This window comes from Mustela nivalis, assembly GCF_964662115.1.
Source record: "Mustela nivalis genome assembly, chromosome: 3".
Taxonomy (NCBI): Eukaryota; Metazoa; Chordata; class Mammalia; order Carnivora; family Mustelidae; genus Mustela; species Mustela nivalis.
In genome coordinates, this window is record NC_139022.1 from 166,346,314 (window position 1) to 166,363,903 (window position 17,590).

General features: G+C 35.6%; 1 long non-coding RNA gene across 1 annotated transcript; it reads right to left on the bottom strand.

Annotated features, from left to right (window-relative positions):
• Positions 1 to 1,330: 1,330 nt before the first annotated feature.
• LOC309860899 lies at positions 1,331 to 15,979 on the bottom strand. Its single transcript, XR_014309693.1, has 3 exons — positions 15,856 to 15,979; positions 14,951 to 15,092; positions 1,331 to 1,865 (listed from the first exon to the last, which is right to left on the bottom strand). It is a non-coding gene; the product is annotated as an uncharacterized lncRNA (long non-coding RNA).
• Positions 15,980 to 17,590: the final 1,611 nt, after the last annotated feature.

Consider the following 17,590-nt stretch of genomic DNA (forward strand, 5'->3'; position numbering starts at 1 on the left):
TTTTTTTTTTTTTTTTTCCAAAAAATATGCATTCCATCTGGTATAGAGTTGTCAAATAATGTATTTCCTTCCACATTAAAGCGATGGCAAGCTACATAATTATGACTGCCGTGATTTTTCTACCCACTTCTGAATGTGGTTAAGTCTTTCTCATTTCAGGAGGAGAAATGTTTTCACAAATATTGATGCTATAAAAATTTGGGAAGTTGTACATCTTTCACAACATCAGTTATTAACCGTAACTTTTATTATGCGATCAATAGAAAGACTTGTCACATTCTCAAACAACCTTTTCACTTTCGATTGAAATTTAAGCCCAAACAACTCACTTAAGAATTAGATTCTGAAAGAAGAAAAAAAAAAAAAGAATTAGATTCTGAATCCATGTGTTGTGCCCACTTCCACTTCCACAGAAAGACACTATAAACTAACTCACTGTAACCGTGATTTTACAGGCAGAGTACCCGTCCTCTTTTATATATTCCTTTAATTCACAATATGCTTCACGAGTGAAGTTACAGACCAACTTTATCTGCATTGAGATGTAGGTTTTGATCAACTTCAATTTTTTTTCAAGATTTTATTTATTTATTTGACAGAGAAAGAGACAGTGATAGAAGGAACACAAGCAGGAGGAGTGGGAGAGGGAGAAGCAGGACTCCCCCTGAGCAGGGAGCCCACAGTAGGGCTCAATCCCAGGACCCTGAGATCATGACCTGGGCCGAAGGCAGGAGCTTATCTGACTGAGCCACCCAGGCTCCCCAGATCGCCTTCAAATTTTTTTAAATATGTTTATTCTTTTGTTTTAAACTAAACTTTCAGACTTATGAATTGGCCTTGCAGATTAGACCACTTTATAGTCATGAATGATCCCTAAATGTTTGTGGGGATGTGACTATGATTCCAGGCAGAAGCACCAAAATGACTGAATAAGGGCATATATGTGACTACAGGGTAAATACATCATTCAACCTAACTGATCATCTTCCTAATGTGTGGAGGTTACAGAATTTAACAAAGATTAGGTGGATAAGAAACACTGATTTGAAGTCATCTGTTACCTTCTTGACTATTAGAAGGAACTCATTGCCTAACTTCATGTGTCTATATGTGATAGAGAACTTCCACTGTGGACCATAGAAGGAAGAAAAACAACAGAATGTTTGGAAAGAATCTTCCCAGCTCTGCTCAGCTCCAGTACTCCTCCATATGGGAGGAGTGACATCTTATCAGATGCAGGGAGAAAGCTTTCAGCCTGTTTGTTCCAGATTATAACTTTTCAAGTTGACCTACTTCCAGCAAGGATGTATCTTCTTAGATGTGGTGGGACTCTGTCTCCCTAGGGAAACTTTGAAATTGTCCAGTTTGCTAACAATTGGTTATCTATCTAATTCAGAGCTGAAGTACTAACAACTGCAATTGCTAATAGGTACAGATATACAGTCTTTTTCTCCAATCAACTTTCTCAAAATAAAGTGGAAATTTTATTTGTATATGCCACTGCTGTTTCATTTCTCAACTAGCCCCACAGTAGAGTAGGAATGATCAGCTCTTTAGTACATTACCTGTATATATTTACATGTTGACATGTTTGGCAAAAATGCTATCTTACTCAGGGAGTTTCCATCACTACCAAGCCTGTCTCTTGTGATTGTTTTGAAATCAGTGTAAAATACATAAAACAAATACATAGGTATAGATGTTTTAAAGAATTATATAACATAAAATATCAATATTCTCCTTGTAATTGTCACTCGCATCTGTATCATAGTCATATCTTTGGGCATATGCTCGCTGCCATATGAAGTCCTTGGTTGGAATTGTGGAGAGTCAATAAATCAAATCCTTCTTCCCAAAGTTCAAACCTAGAAGGAAGTCAGATATTGGTCAGAATACCAGCTCTGTTAATGCTACACACATCAGACAGTGTACCTTTACATTGACAGAAAAAGGGTCTTATCAATACTTTTACTTTGGTTTATATGAAATTATAGATCATTAGATGCACAGAAGAGAACTTTCATATGGAATTTCCACTGATTCTCAAACAAGAAGATCTCAGCAGGATGTGCTTAAGTATTTCTCCAAAATTAGATTAAGTCTTTGAGCAAATAAGACAAGTTGTTTTGTTTTGTTTAATTTCATAGGGAAGAAAGTATGAGGAGTGTGAAGAAAAGCCAGGAGTATTTTATAGTTAATGTCCTTCATATTTTTAGGAGGCTAAGGAAATGAAGGTTATTCACACAACTTCTAAGTAATTTCCTGTTTTATTCTTGATGTCAGTGCTTTGAAACTACTGGTCATGTGGCCTAATCCTTAACTATGGTCTAGACCTGGCTTGCCTTCCAATGACCTAATACCTCTGTATAATCATTGATTTACATATTCCAGGTCTCCTTATACGGACTCTGATCACTCCGATCTCTTCTTTTTTACTTACTTTATTATGAATTTCTTAACTATATAGATCTACGTAATCTCTCATTGGATCGTGGTTCTTAAAGATCGTCACTAGGCTTCTTGACCTGTAGCACATGATTTTATGATTTTTAGTAAGTAACATTCCTCAGTCACTCCTTGAATTTTGGTCTACCTCTTTGCAAGCTGAATCCTGTCTGTTCCTGCATCTATGGATGTGTGTATGTGCCTATGTGCTTGTGTGAATGCATTTGTGTGTGTGTGTGTGAGTGTGTGTTTTAAACAAGTACGTTACTCAAGTCCTTATTTTGTTTTTCTTGAATACTTTATTTTCTTTATTCTACCATGGCAAATTTTACTCTTTCCTCACATTCCAGCTGAGAAGGTATCAGGTAGAAAAAACTGGTCATAGGTTTTGAAATTATAAGAGCCTATATTTCTCTATGTGCATACTACCTCCACAACCTTCAAACTGTGTGATCTTGAACAGGTCACATATGGTAAACTTCAGTAACTACCTGAAGAAAGTTCTTATAACAGAGTAACACATTCATTACATAAATTACTATAAAGAGTTCCTAGTAAATCATCAGGTTAAAAAAAATACCCAGGATGCCCTCAAACATGTTAGATTTCTATAATTTCTCATTAATTTATGTTATGTACATTCCTTTCTCTCCCATAAATATAGACTTAGAGAGCTCAGTTTTTATGAAGTATTAGTATACTTTTCCTATACTATTCTATTTATGTCATGTGCCATTTCACTTCATTCATTTGTTCATTTAGTAATTTAGTACTAATTACTGATCACTAATTAATTAGTAATTATAATTAATTACTATAATAGTATGATTATTATAATTATATTATAATGAATTATTAATTATTGATATAATTATGATTATTATTATAATAATTACTAAATTAGTAATTATAATTGATCAGTAATTAGTAATTAATTATAATTACTAATTTAGTAATTCATTTAGTAATATTTTGCTTGGTCACTTCTTATGTTGCTATTTTATCCATTCATGACTTATTTTCCTACACTCTCATTTCCTCCATCCCCTTGTGTGAAATTCTCCTTGTTAGCCAATGGTTGTGCATTTTATGTCCATGAATGTGTTAAGCTCAGTGTATTTCACATCATAATTATTCATTTAAATTATTTAGTAAATAAATGATGCTTAACAATACATAAAGTTGTGGAAACCTGAATTACATGGAAATATTCCACCAAAATTTTTAGGATAATTTGGGCAAACTACTTCTGTACATATTTATTGGGCCCTGGTGTTAACCTAAAAGCGTAGAGATGGCAGAAAACAATGTAATTACATTCTATCTTTTGAGCACAGATTACATTACACATAGAAAAATAATTATGATGAAGTAAATTAAGCAACTGAAAAATGAAAAGTGATTACGCAGCCCTTTAACAGTCTGAAGATATGATCAGATTACTGAGAATGCAAGGGTAGGAGGAGGTATGAATCTCACGATGAAGATTCCCAATTATGGAAATCCTGTTGGAACATCCAAAATACGAGCAATATATCATATATACTCATAGATTACATAGGTAAAGTATTTGTGCAATTTTATATTTCTATTTAAATATCAATTTCTTATAATGCATAAAATAGAAAATCACTATTAATGTAATATGGACAATAAATACTTCCCTTATTCTTTTCATTTCACAAAAACACAGTTTTGTAAATGAACCACCATGGCTCTCAACATAATTTTGGAACCTAGAAAGTTATGTTAGTAATCTTTCATCTATTTTAAAAGTAAAATATATATGATGAGGAATGAACAATTTGCATGATGGTAATGATGACTAACATTGATTGAGTCCATGATATAAACTCATAAATCCTCACAATGAAATATCCCCACTGACAAACAAACAAACAAACATATTCAGGTGGGTGTACCTACCATGCCCTTGGGATAAAGAAATTAGAAGTTGGAGTTCTTGAATTTAAGCAGCTTACAGTATAGTGGCAAGAAAATAAATAAAGCTGTGATTGCAATTCAGAGTAATAAATATTATGATCCCTAACTATCCAGGATGTTCTTTTGGCCCAGAGGCAAGGCAAAAAAATTTTGCCTGAACCAACATCCTGCTAAAAAGGGTCAAACTCAGCTTGCTGAAAACCTGGTAAACTCTTCCTTTCATTGCCCTGAGTTCTACCAATATTATCCAAACACCCTTCGTGTCCACTTCCTTTTCTGCAACACTCACATCCATTTCTGATATTATTGCTGAGCCACCTTTTTCCCCTCACAAACACACAATAAAATAAAAAAAAAAAACATAATAAAATAAAATAAAACAAAACAAAAATGGTTTCCTTTCTCCTTCACTTTCATGTAATCAACACCGACAGGAACTATTTAATTACGTAAAGCCAGGACTTAAGAAATTTGGTCTGACGAGAACTCTACATGGATTAATCATGTATTTGTCTTGAAAGGATTTCTGGGAAAATTTCAATTACCTTGGAGTTTTGATCCCGGCCTCCAAAAAACTGAAAACTGTGATATTTTATAATTGGCAGTTCTTATCTCCTCTGCTTAGCCTTTCTCCTGCAGAGGGGAGAGAAGCTGAGGGAAAAGTAGCAGTTTTTCAACTCCTGAAATACAAGTGAGGCTATGGGTTTCAAGTTGTCTCTGCGTGGTTCCACGATTTTGTGCAGAGATGCAGGCAGATATACACTAAAAATTCAGGTTGACAGATAAGCACATTTAACATTCACATTTTTAAGTGACCCAAATAAAATGCTTTTACACTTCTTTTTTTTTTTCCCACATATTTTCCCCTAGTCTTTATCAACTTAGTAGGTATTGAGCAACTATGAACTTCAGACCTACAAGCAATGCCAGGCTGCCAGGAATGCTTCAAAAACCAGCTGAAGAAGGTGTTTTGATGAATTTCTTTCTCTGCTATCTTTGCCCTAGACAAGAGGTTTTGCCTCCTGTTGGAGAAAAAAAATTAAGTTGCTGTGGGTTTCAAAGCTCACATTTATCTAAGTGACATTATCTAAATAATAGTAGTATCTAAATAACATTAGAATTTCAAAACTGTCGAATACCTTTGAAAAACCTCTCCCCCTCCCCTTTCCCCAACTTGTGTGCTTGCTCTCTCCCCCTAAAATAAATAAATAAAATATTTAAAAATAATAAATAAAAAGTAATAATTTTTTTAGTACAACTGCGTTCGTATCATTTCATCAAAATTTTTACATCAACGAAATACAGTATGTATCATCTAAATTTCTAGCTTCTTTAAAGTGGAGTATAGATTTAAGTATACTGTCTGAATTCAGGTTGCTTATAGATATTAATAGTTTTTTCTCCAATATTTTGGTTAATTTCTATACACATAATTCAAGGTTGTGTGTGCATGTGACTTGTCAATCTTTCCATAGCATTTAACTTAGTTTTCATAAAAATAACAAACATTTCTTTTTTATACTGACATATCTCATTTGGTGTACATTTATAAGTTAATTGTTTACAATAGCAAGTGAACTGACAACAGATTAGGGAAGCAAAAACAATTCTTAATCACACAGGTCAAGTGTGGGGAGCAGAGGGGCTCAGGCCTTCAGGAACACGGCCTCTCTGGATGAACACGAACTGTGGGCACAGGTCATAATGTTTTATAGGGAGATAGAGAGAGAGGGATGTTTTATTTGCGTAGTCTGCAGTAATAAAGTCCCACAATAAAGTAATAATAATATTCTGTTGTAATAAACAACAGAAATGTCTTGTCTCAGTTCTCGAGGCTAGAAGTCCCAGATCAAGGTGTTGCCAGGGTTATTCCTTCTGAAGTTTCCCTCTTTGGCTCTGGATGGCCATCATCTCACTGAGTCTTCATATGGACTTCCCTCTGTACATATTTTTGTGTCCTAATCTCCTCCCCTAATATGGACACCAGTCAGACTGGATTAGGTGCCACCCAAATATGCTCATTTTAACTTAATTATCTCTTTAAAGATGCTATCTACAAAAGCGGTCATGTGATACGATCCTGGGAGGTAGGACTTCAACATAGGAATTGAGGGGGATGAAATTCAACTCATGACAATCCTTAATTCATAAAGTATCTCTATTAAGACATGCAGAGTTTTAGAGTATAAAACAAGCTGACTAAGTTGCAGGACCCAATCGCACCCACAAGCATACCCACGTGAGGGATGTCCGAGAAGCTCGGTCTGTTGGGCGTCTGACAGTTGGTTTTGGCTCAGGTCATGATCTCAAGGTTGTGAGATTGAGCACTGGGTCCAGTTCTCCCTCAGAGGAGAGGGTGTTTGAGAGGCTCTCTCCACTATCCCCCTCTATCAAAGAATAAATAAATAAAATTTAAGCCTATCTAACGCTAGGATATCTCTAGATATCCTAGAGAATATAAAGACAGGTACAACTGAGAAAGCTTACTTAAAGCAGTGTTTATCCCTGCCACATTGGCCTGCTTCCAAAAGCAAGCCATGTTCAACTTTCATATTTTGCTTTTGTATAAACCAGTTATCCTACCTGGAGACGGCCTACCTCTGAAACACAAGTTACCAACCTAAACCTACCCTTTCTAATCGGGCTGCTTAGAAAGCAACATCTTTAACATATCTATTACAGTAAAGCTTATCTTTAAACAAAGCATAAATGGACCATGTCCTCCTGTATTTGTCTTCCTTTTGTGCCATCTTTTTCTACGATAAAATGTAGTATTTCCCGATCTTACCTTGGTTCAACTTAAACATAAATCAAAAAATAACATCCATTAGTTGCTTTTTATAACAGAGCAGGTAAGGCACATTTATATTGTCTATGAAACTTACATCGGTAGCAACATGAACAAAACACATCTTCCGGAGTCTGGTCGGGTGATGGATTCCAAACTCTGCGAAATTTTCCACAGGCATTTCAAGGAGGTTAGTTTCTCAATGTAGCTGATAACGATTCCTTCCCCCTGAATGACTGCCGTTAACTACTGTCAATTTAATACTCAGTTTACCGTAATAAACTACTCAACAGAAAGTAACCATTCAAATCAGAAATTTTGGTAACTTGAAAGCTAATAAATTGTTCTGTCAGAGTTTCTAATCACATACTATTTTCAACTAAGGATCTGTCATCACTGAGTTTCATCATAAAGTTAACTATATGCATCTAGAAAGTACAGTTGCCCCCAGTCTGAGGACTAAGGACAGCATCTATGCCTTTGCTTTTAAATGATCCTCCCCATGAACATGTTGCCTCTTATGAGAAACACAGTTCCTTGGTTTTTGCCACAGCCTGTGGTTTTACTACTTTCCTTGTGTTCCTCTCTCCTCCGTTTCTGAAGATTCTAAGCATTTGTAGGTCCTGCTGCATGTGGTAACACAAACTCCATTTGCAATAGCAACTGAATTTCCTTTGATAGGCAGACATTCACCTACATCTTCATATTACCCACCTTTCTCGGCCCCCCCCCACCCCGCTTCAAAGCTTAAATTTGCCAGGTTGAAATGTTAACTTTCAGTTTAATAAAACCACTATTGTTCACAAGGGAGAAACATTTTTTTTTAATTTCTTTTGAGGGTAAAAATCTATAATTAAGAAGACCTCAGGGTATCAAGAAAAGGCATGTTTTTTAGGTAGAATAGATCTGACAGTGAGAAATATTGTTCTCTGATTCCAAGCATACATGGCCATCTATATGATGACTTCCCAGTCTCATAAAGTTTAATTACCATGCAGCTCTGCATCTAAATCCTGGCGAACCATCTCACTATTTCAGGTGAGGGGAGTTACTTCTATTTACTGAGATACATTATAGGACCAATGGGAAATGCCATGAGTATCAGACCTTTCCTTATCATTTTGTTTGAGAGTGGGTTTCTTGGCTAGTAGCAAGATTGTGAGGTAAGTTCTAAGGAACTTTTGTTTTTACTGACGGTGTATATGTAAATATAAACATGAATATAAGCATAAATATATTTGTTTTTGACTGAGGTTGGTGAGAAGAAGAAATATGTTCTGCAAAATGCAGAAAGCTTTAAATCTTCAAATACAGCATGGAGGGGCTCCTGGGTGCCTCAGTAAGTGAAGTGTCTAATTTTGGCCCAAGTCCCAATCTCAGGGTCTTGGGATAGAGCACCATGTCAGGTTCTGCGCTCTGTGGGGAATCAGCTCCCTCTGACCCTCCCCCGCACTGGTGTGTGTGTTCTCTCTCTCTCTCCAGAATAAAATCTTTAAAAAACCATATTTATATGTAGGTAGCATGGAAATACTCAAATAGAGGAAAATATACCGTTTTTGGAAAGGAATATTCAGAGATGGAGATAATGCTGATAGTTTACCAAATGTATTCACATGTAAATAAGAATAATGGAAATACAAAAGTTATCTCATCTGGATACTTGGTGCTAGCCACACTTCCCTCAGTCCGTGGACGTATTGCCAACATTTGATAAGGTCCTATTTGGTCTTACCTCAAATGTAAACAAGCAGTTTTTATCAGGGATCATGTAGGTTTGCCAACAATATAATATCTAGTCAATTTAAATGTAATTAAAACCAAACATTAGTATAAAAATGAAGAAAATCTGCATTATAGCTTAAGATAACAGTTTAAGTATATTTATGTAACAAAGTTTCTCTTTATCTCAAGCATATAGCAATACTATTATGAGAAGTGAGGCCAACTTTTATCCTATCATGAATCACAGTGGTTTCTTTACTCTTCTAATGGTTGCATTTAGAAATATACAAGGAAATTGGCGATGAGGTTTTCAGAAGAATACAGGATAATGTTACTTTCATTCAGCAGAAGGGATTTTAGTGTTTCAAATTATGGCTATTTCCTAAAGACATTTTTTTCCTGTCAACTACTTTTAGGAGATAAGAATATTTCATAATTAATTCCCAGCTGTTTCTTGTTATGCTTCTAGTAATATATTTCTGTACTTTAACAGATTGGAGGTAGTGTTACAAAATAAATGTAATCCACATTTTCTATTTGTCAAAGCCTTCTCTTTAGAAACATAAAACATTTTGAAATTGGAAGTTTGTAAATTACATTAAAATAAATAATTACTGTTTGGAAAGTTCCGTGTCCTTGACTCCATGCTAGTTTCTCTGAAAGATACACATAAATATAACATGGTTTCAACTTGAAGCTTAAGGAAAATATAAACTTTCAGGGTGAAGAACAAGTATATAGATTAATAAGCACAAAGCAGAATTCAATGTGCATTACAAGGACCTTTGTGTACATTATAAAAGGAATAGTATTTGAATTACTTTTTAAAGAATGAATAAGATTTTGATAGGTAGACATGTGAAAAAGAAAGCATTTCAGATGGAAAAAAAAGCATATTTAAGTGGGCAAATATTCAGAGGCTAGAAAGTTTGAGTCACTATTACTAAAACACATTTACTCCATTTGTATAGATTACACGAATGCTGTTAAAGTGTAACCAGCTCTAAGACAGAGAAAGCGTGGGGTGCCAGGACACAGGAAATTTTGAAAATTTAAGACTACGGAATATGGAATGAGTGAATGGGGCAATGGAAATGCTTAAGAGATTTACTTAGGGAAGATTGATTTCGCAATGCCACAATTTATAGAAGGTATGTAGGTAAAGTGATGATCAAGATTAAAGGCAGTACTTGGACATCATTTCAGTAAGCTTACAATTGTATTAAATGCAGAAATGGAGAGAAAAAAATGATTGTAAACAAAACAAATCAAAGCAAAAAAAATGCACTCTGCAAGTAGAGAAGTACAAATGCAATTGCTGAAAAGATTTAGATGAAAAAAGAAGAAGACCAAGATAACTAAAAATCTCATATTTAGCTTTTGGGAGGTTTACGGTCCATTACTGAGAGTTGTCAAAAGCGTGGTTTGGAGTTCACATCTCGGGGAGTCTCGTAAATAGGCTGTAATTGTCAATTTTAGCCCCACAGTTCTGAATGACTGTTGCAATATTTAATGACATCAATAAACTCATAATGTCATTACCTGAACGACTTTGATGAAAATTCAAGTGATATTTACCTATATCCTAAAACTGATATTGGGAATTAAAATAGCTTCTTGATATGATGTAGTTTAAAACAATTTAAATTATATTTTCAATTAACAACTTGTGAGTTTCTTTGTTTTACTCTTATCTATGCTTTATTCTCTATGCTTATTTTCCGAATATGAGCTACATAGTTCCAGCTAACACAACACAACACAACACACACACACTTTATGAGAGTAAGAGATGATAACACCAATATGTATAAATAAAAGTGGTGTTTTAATATTACCAAATTCCAGCCTGGCAACATTCTCTACTAGTTTTGATTGGAGCAGACACATATGTTTCACGTTGTTTTTGTCATTTTCCTTTGTGTTTAGGGACAAAGTAAAATGATTCTTACTGCTGAACTGCAGTTAACTAGGGGCTCAATGGGGTAAGATTAGAAAGTCTAATTTTCCATCCAAATTTTTCATAAAGGTTTATTTCATTTCAAACCAGAGGAAGATGGGAAATGAGTTCCTCTATTTTGTGTGACTAGGAGAAAATTTATGGCTCTGCCAGTATTGCCAAGGTACTATCCATGCCATTGATTTATAAACCCATGTGGTCATCTAAATAATGGGCTTCTCAGCCTCTCATAAAGCCGTTACTCGCAACACCCAGGACCACAGCCCAAAGCAGCTCTTGTTAGAGCATGGGGTGGGAGCTGTAATTAGAACATGGCTGTGTCCTGTGAACTCCATAAGGATCCCTACGTTTTACCTAAATCTTCTCTTTCACTCTCTCTCTCTCTTTCAGATCAACTATTTCCTTCAATCCAAATCTCACAGACATTCTTTGGAAAAACTATTCTCAGCTTTTAACATGGGAGCTTTAAATGAGATTTTTAAATAATGTTTGTTTTGTTGACTTTTCAAGAAGAATTAGAGAATGTTTCCAAAGAGTGTTTATGCCCTTAGTTTGCCTGACTGTTAGGATACGTGAGGTGGAGGGGGAAGTATTTGCCACAGAGAGATTAATTGTGTTGATACCCACAGCACAGTCTTTCCCTAGGTTTAAATGTATTAATTATTTAGACTAATACTAGCTCCTACAACAAACAAAACCACAAATTTCAGTAGCTTAACAATACATTTTATTTCTAATGTACATAAAATCTAAAATATTTATTTCTCTTACATCTTGTGGATCTGCTGTCTTCAACAGGTAGTCTCCAAGGTACATTCGTGCACTAAGGTTACCATAGCAAATGAATGGGTAGCTTTAAATAACATAAATTTATATTCTCATAGTTCTGGAGGTTAGAAGTCTGAACTCAGGTGTTATCAGGGCCGTGCTCTCTCTTACCGTCTCTGACGGCTGTAGATGTCTTTCTAGCTTCTGGTGATTTCTGGCACTTCTAGCTGTTCCTTGCCTATAAGCAGATCTCTTCAGTCTCTCCCTCTGCCGTCACACAGTGTTCCTCCTGTATGTCTCCGAGTTTAAAGTTCCTTCTTCTGACCAGGACCCCCGTCCTTATATAAAGATACTAGTCGTTTTGGATGAATAGACCACTCTAATCTACGAGGATCTCATCAGGACATGATTACATCTACAATAACCTTATTTCCAAATTAGGTCATGTTTTCAAGGACTTGAAATTTGAGGTAAATGGTTCAAACCTTACACAAGTCATAAGGATGAGCTACATTAATCTACAGGAAGGTAAAATACACGGAATATCAGAGCTCAGAGAATGGTAAATGGACTGGGCCTCTAGCTGATGTGTATCTGTGCTGTTCCAGAAATAGCTACATGAATCCATTCAAATCTCCAGAGACTGGTATCAATGGGACAGGTGTGTCGCCAGGTGGTAAAGATGCAAAGAGGTAAACCTGTTTGGTTTCTGAGCAGGTAATCAGTATGTGTCACACTTTGTTCCTCCTTTTTTTTTTTTTTCTGTCTTTTCTAATTTAAGATAAACCAAAATAAGACACAACTTGGGAAAAGTGAATGAAGCTAAGAACAAGAAAAAATATTTTTGTTGTCTTTTTTTTGTTTGTTTCCAATTCATCAGAAAGGAGATAATATTATTAGAATCTTCTTGGTTATAAGATTGGAATAAATACCACTGTATTCATTGAAAAAGAAAACACTATAGAAATAAAAGCAATTGATACGCAATATATCTATTGATTTATCTATTGTAAAAAAATTACCAAATTTATCATATTTCTCTCAGACATAGATATCTATATAGAGAGATCTCCACCCAGTGTGGAGCCCAGTGTGGGGTTTGAACTTATGACCCTAAGATAAGACTTGAGCTGAGATCAAGAGTCAGATGCTTATGGACTAAGCCATCCACGGACCCCCTCAGATATCTGTTTTTTAATAAATAAAATGTTGTGGACAAATTTAAGTAAGCGTGTTTTCTTCTTCAGATCCTTTACTACCTCCTCTAGAAAAATTTATTCTTTTTTTAAAAAATTATTTATTTATTCATTTATTTGTCAGAGAGAGAGAGAAGACAGTGAGGGAGAGAGGACGAGAAAGGGAGTGGCAGGGAGACGGAGAAGCCCCTCTGAGCAAGGGGCCAAATGCTGGACTTGATCCCGACACTCTGGGATCATGACCTGAGCCGAAGGCAGACGTTTAACAAACAGAGCCACCCAGGTGTCCCTAAAAGCTATTCATGTGTAACTGATATATATAATTATTTTTACTTTGTTTATTAAATAAAGTTCCGTCTAATTACTTTGGAGGTGCAATACAATTTTGCTCAGAACAAAAGCTATAAATATTTACTTGGTTCTTTTATTAAGTCCAGTGTATTAAGTTGCAACTTAAATACAGTCAGTCCCCACCTCCACCCCACCCCAACCCCACAGTATGAAGTTTGACAAGTTTTAGCAAATACAGGCAGTCATTTAACCGCTACCACCACCAGGATGCAGAACATTTCCATAACCATAAAAACATTCTGGTGTTTCTTTGAGGTCACTCCTCTAGCCCCAGCCCCAGCTCCTAGAAAACAATTACCTAATTTCTACCTCTATAGTTTTATCTTTCTCATGTAAATGGCATTGTACAGTATATATACCTTAAGACTTCTTTTCCTTAGCATAAATCATTGGAGATTTATCTGTACTGTTGCACATACTAGTAGTCATTCCTTTTATGACTAACTATTCTAGTGCATGGTGGTATCACAGTTTGGGAATTAATGTTACTAATTATTAATAATTAATATCAATATTCTTTTTTATTTTCCTTCTGTTCTGTAAATGCAAAAATTTCAAATACACCAATTTTGGGGAGGGGAAAGCAAAAGATCCTATGTGCTCCCAGAAGAAATTTTGAGTGGTGTTTGTACGTCAATGGCCATCTTAAATCTGGAAGTGTCCTTAACTTGTGCACTGGAAGCAACAAATTTATTCCTTGATATTCTACAGCATGTCCCCTCTCATTAAACTGAGATTTCTCATCAAAGATAAACATCAGTGTATGCAGTAAACCCACACAGTTCAAACCAGTAGTAGGTAATGTTTTGACCAGTATGTTTCAATTCTGAAACTGACAAAACCCAGTCTGAAACTGACAAAACCAAGGAAACTTTTGGGCTGTGTGAACAGCCTCAGGGCTGCCGAGGCTGGAGAGTCTGAGCATTCAGGAACCACACAGCCAGCTACTTAAGGAGCCTTTGTAAAGTCAAAGCCTGCGACTCATTGAAGAGCCTCTGGCAATGACTCCGGATAGCACCATGCAAAGAATGGATTTTACTTCCTCTTCACAAAAATAGAAAAGCTGTGCACTAATTTGACATTTCATACAGATACCTTTATTTTGGAATGTTAAATCAACGATGCAGGAATCAAGCAGATAAAGCAATAGATTATGATTTGCTGCGGCCTGTTTAGAATTATTTTAATCTTGTGGCTAACAGAGTAATTTATATCTATATATGGATCTCTTGACACATTGATGTACTTGTATGAAAAATCAATAGAAATATCACAGATTGCCTACAGATGCACTCATCTTGTTTTAGAACAGGTTTGTTTGCCTTCTGTTTTTCAGTATTAGTTTAAAAAAATGAAGTTATTACAGTGAGAAAAAAGACACATGAAATTAATGATTTGAGGTTAATACATACTGGCTTCCTCCAAATCAATTTCATTACTGTGGGGTAAAATACATAACCAGAGAATATTACAAATTTCACTTTTGGTATGCAAGCTAAATACACAAAGCCAGCCCCCAGAAGTTCTGAGACATAACCTAACATATATGAAGAACATTTAAAACTGGGCCCATGCAATGAGCTTTCTGAGGGCTATACTGATAGGCGCTGTGTATTACACATAAGTAAACTGCGTGCAAAGCTATTCTACATGTCATATGCATTTCTTTGTGAGGTTTTCCCCCACTTTCTTATTTTTAGTTTTTTTTTTCTCTTCAATGACATCCATAGACATTGCTTATATCATTTCTCTATTAAAGTTTATAAATGGGGGTACCTGGGTGGCTCAGTCTGTTAAGCCTCTGCCTTCCACTCAGGTCATGATTTCAGGGTCCTGGGATTGAGTCCTGCATTGGGTTCCCTGTTCAGCAGTGAATCTGCTTCTCCCTCTCCCTCTGCTTCTCCCTCTGCTGTGTTTTCTCTCTGTGTGTCCAATAAATAAATAAAATCTTTAAAAATAAATAAATGAAGTTCAGACTCATCAGAACAATGTTTTGTCTGAGGAAATAAACTTGCTACAATAGTAGTAATACCCATCTTCTCGATCTTATACCTTTAACTAGTGCTGGTCAAGGCTGAATCATGAGGTTTGATTTTGTTGCCTGCGCCTATTCTTTTAATATTTATTTTTGTTCCCTGTGTCACCTAAACTCCCTTGCACAACCTAGTACCCTGAGGGTCAGCATCTACATTTAAATAATTTTTCATAGTCTTAATATCAAGTTACTCTCAATATAAACTGTAGAAGTAGATAATTATGAAAATTTCAGTATGAAATATTGCCTTCATTTTAATATGGAGGAAAAAATTTGACTTTTAAAATTTCCAGAGTTGGAGGTTTTGAAAGGGAGAACATGTCATAGACTGAAGTTCTCTGATACCATATAATTGTCTCTGTCTCCTTACAAAAGCAATCTTAGCCTAGCCTTCACAAAATATATTTTTATTCCATGTAGAACAAAACATCACCAAACCCCCAGATACTCTTTCAAGTATATGACATCAATCGAAATACGTCTTACTTGCTTATGTTTTAAGTCGTAGAATTCTGTTTATAATAGAAATATTCCAAGGAGAAGCATCCGGGAAAAAAAAAAAGAAAAAGAAAAACTGCTTCTTTCATGTGGCATTTGATCACATAAACTATTTTAAGAAAAATGCCAACAAACTCTCATCCTGTACTTCCTGTCGAACGCATTCACAAAGATTCTCCAGGTTTTGTGGGATAAAGTCATTTCTCAAAAACAGAAGTAAGCCTCTTAACGCTATAATTTTCCCAGTAGTAACTTAAGAGAAGTGGTTGGTACCCTGGCACCTGACTCTGCTAGAGCGACCTGAAAGACAGAGCAGCGTCAGATGGACGCGGCGGAGCGCTGGTTGAGCATGTGAAACACGGCGATGTGTACTTTTAAGGGTGAACTTTAAATAACAGGAAACGCTGGCAAGCTGCTCTGTAGTGGCTCTGTTTCGGGGAAATGGTTGTACCATCTGCAAAGCTAAACTGAAATGACAAGCCTTGGAGGCAGAGAGTAAATGTTCAATCCATTTGGCAGATAAATCAGGTCAAGGATTCGTTTATTTAGCTCCAGTTTCGCGTAAACAATATACAAGCAGAAGCGATGAACCATTGCTTAATTCAGCTGCATCTTCCATTTGAGGTTTTATCGAGGCTCCGGCTTCCAAGAGTCTACGTTCTCCCACTCCATCTCCTTGTTATGTTCGGCTCTGCCACAGCTGCCAGTGGATTGGGGGAGTTTAGGTAGCACGATTTATTGGAACAACACATCTTCTGTCGTCAGAGAATAACCGAACCTTCACCATTCCAAAACTTGCCGAGCCATATTTCTGTAATAGAAGGAGACGTGTAAAGAAAAAAAAATATATATAAAGCATGCTTTTCACATTTCCAAAAAGATAATAGGGGACATACATTTAATCACGGGAGAAATGTACTTTCCTAGCATTTCATGGCCATGTGCGCCCAGCAGTTTCAAACAGCCCTAGATGCCCTGGGCAGCTCATCACTGAGGGGCAGCGGCCACACATCTCTTCTGCCTTTGATCCTTGAGCAGAATTGCACATTGTGTTGGTGAATGTAAGGAAATGCTAGGTTCCAGTTCTGCTTGACTTCTGAACTCCCTGTTAGTCTAGACAGCAGAGGCATATTTTCATTTTCAATGTTGATGAGAGAATGTGAACTGCATTTTACCTTTATTCTCTGTGAAGGTCAAGGTGCAAATATGGTCAAATACCAAGATTTAAGTCCTTTTTTCAGTTTCCTGTGAACCAAAGCAACACACTCAGTTTAACAACTTAATTAAAATTGGTCTTTTTGTCTTCATACTATCAGAATATTTTGTATTCACAGAATTGTTAAAAAGTAATTTCTTAATAGAGGCAGAAAGACTTTGTTACTCCCATTGGAGAAATGTTAACAACAACAACAAAAAAAGTGTTATTCAGTTATAACACTGCTATTCAGTGTTAGTCATGGAACAGAATGGATGCAGGATATTTCAAAAGAATATACTTCTCTTTTTCTATAACTGCCTAATTTTTTCGTATTTTTTCAAAATCGAATAATATCAGGCCATAATAAGACCTGTAAAATTCTCAACTTTTTGCTACTATGTTTTGCCAAATTTGAATAGTAAAATATACCCTGCAATAGGTAGGTTCAATTCACATACACACCCCCCCCACAGTTTTGTCTTATACATTGATTAGTATTATATAATTGGAATTACATAATATTTTAAATATTATTTTTGCATTATATATACACATATAATACTTTGAAGACATTTTGAAGACTTGATTCACTATGAAATCAATAAAATGATTTGTTGAATATAGCACAGAAAGGTCTTATATGAGAAAAATGTGTATATCTAGTTATTCTTCAGTTTTAATCTAG